The 2,389-nt window shown below is 31.9% G+C and overlaps 1 pseudogene; it reads left to right on the top strand.

Annotated features, from left to right (window-relative positions):
* Positions 1 to 240: 240 nt before the first annotated feature.
* Positions 241 to 895, top strand: LOC149166971 (protein DMP3 pseudogene; annotated as a pseudogene).
* Positions 896 to 2,389: the final 1,494 nt, after the last annotated feature.

Below are 2,389 nucleotides of genomic sequence, written 5' to 3'. Positions count from 1 at the left end.
AATTGTCTCTATACTCTAATGTATTTCTCATGTAAATATGTTTTCCGTGAAATGTTCAATGCGTTCTTCCATGACTCATTTAATCTAATTACAATACATTCACCCCATGGTTTTTCTGTAATCTATATAATTCAGAGAAAGGTCATGAATGCTACAGATCATATCAGTGTATAAGAGAAAAAGTGGCAAAGGAAAAAGATAGATTATTGAGTGAACATTAAAGGCAGACATTGACATAATATGGAGAAGATAGAGAAGATGGAGAAGGAACCTCTTCTGGGAGAAGCTAAAAAATCATATGAATCGAAGGAGACATAGCAATAATTAGAGGAAAAGGAGGAGAAACTGAGGTAAAGTCTGACTCAAAATGCACTAAACCAAACATTAGTGAGCATGACCCATCTGGAAAACCTACTTCCCATAAGGACCATACTTTCATTTCATATTATGCTCCCAATTTGCTCCAACAGCAGGCACTATGATTAAGTTATCACTTTCATGACAGAAGCCCTTATGGTTCTCTACACCCTTTCTTGTTTTTTCATTTCCTTCACCAATATATTTTAAGGGTTTTGATGGGAAACTCCACTATGGGTTGGAAACCCCCAAAGGGTTGTGGAATTTTGAGAATTTGAGTGATGGAGTACCAGAGATTGAGAAATTCAAGGTTAAATTCCTCGATCTCATGCACACATTTCTGTTAGTTTTGGTGTTTTCATCCATTTTGCTTGTCGACGATAATGTTGTGATATATTTGTATCTTGCGCCTAAACACAAGATGAAAGGGGTTTCAGATATGTTTCCCTTGGGAATCGGGTTATTTTACAACATGCTCTTTATTGTGTTTCTTGCAACTCGCCATGGTATAGGGTATCCCATTGCATCTCATCGTTAAAATCCTTGTTTTATGCTTAAAATCTATCTCCTAAATTTTGTAAATATTTATACTCGTTGTTTTCCATCACCATATTTTTAATGTTGCTTTCCCTTCTAATGCGACTTCCAAAAGTTTCTTTGTAGTGTAACAGACGTCTGCAGTGTAACGGACGTGAATCTACCATGACATCACATGTTCCATAAAGTTTGACCATGGAAGTTAGACCTCAACATGAAATGTTGACCATGGCAGTTAGACCTCAAGATATGGGTAGGCTGCTATATGTTGACTTTCCCTGTCAATTTTACCAGGCCATCTCCACCATAGATATATGTTCAAATGCTTTAAAAATAAATCTTGGTCATTCATTCAAAATTGAACAAACCTCCTTCCACCTAAAGTTCATATATATACACCCATCGGTGAAATATGTACAAAGTGTTATATTAATAGAAAGTAAGAGAATATATTGCACTTATCTGGGTTAGGTCCTAAGAATTTATAAAGGAAAATTCATACTCCTAAAATAAAATAAATAATATGATTTCTTTGAGGGACTAGAAAACCCACCATGAAAATATTTATGAATTCTATAATCTCATAAACAACATTCAAACCCTTTTTTATAGGTGAAAAATTATTTTCTATGTAAGACTAAATTTTGGGGTTAAGTTGCTCATAAAAAGAAAAGTTAAGTACATCCAAGGCTACCAAAACAAATTTCTTAAAAGTTGGAGGGGCTATCCTCATCCTTTGAATCCATAAGCTATTAAATTTGGTAATCAAAGCACAATTGCCTAAACCCTAGATAAAGCCTCATTGTAACTATATTTAAAATTTCATTTAAAAGCAATCCCAATAATTATACGATAATTATTGTTTGGCCCCTTTTTTTATGTTACATGGAATTATTTTGGAAAATAATATCAATGTATGGGTATAAATCCACAAAAAAAAAAAAAAATTGAAGGCTTAGCAAGATTTAGGATCTATCATTTAACTATGAATTACCTTGCTATGTTTAAAATCATTATGGAGGAGTGTCACAATAATAAAATCAATCTCTTGTGTTATTTTTTTGCCATTATAATTTGTTTGGCTAAGTTATTAAGACTAACACGTGCAATGGATTTGAAATGATAAATTTGTAAAAGAATTTTAGTGTCAATCCTAGAGACACTAATTTTCAAAATAAAATATAATAATAAAGTAAATTTATCTTCTGTCTCTTAGCCTTTCGGAATATACATTGAGAAATTACAAAGTTGTTTTGAAGAAATAGGTTTTGTCAACCCAACCCTAATTTGTATAGTTATCATCCTCCTTGTTTCCACTAATACATTATTCTTATGGGAATAACCCCCTCTAATCTCAACCAAAAAAAATTATCAAGGATTTTTTCTTTAATATGGGTATGACTATTGATACTAACAAAATAATGGTTATGATAATTAAATTCTAAAATATCACTTACACTAATTTTATGCATGACAATAATAACATATAGTAAGT

This window comes from Pinus tabuliformis, chromosome 5_1, assembly GCF_031772625.1.
Source record: "Pinus tabuliformis cultivar Carrire ecotype Pingquan chromosome 5_1, CPIR1, whole genome shotgun sequence".
NCBI lineage: Eukaryota > Viridiplantae > Streptophyta > Pinopsida > Pinales > Pinaceae > Pinus > Pinus tabuliformis.
This window is presented reverse-complemented; position numbering and strand designations above follow the sequence as displayed.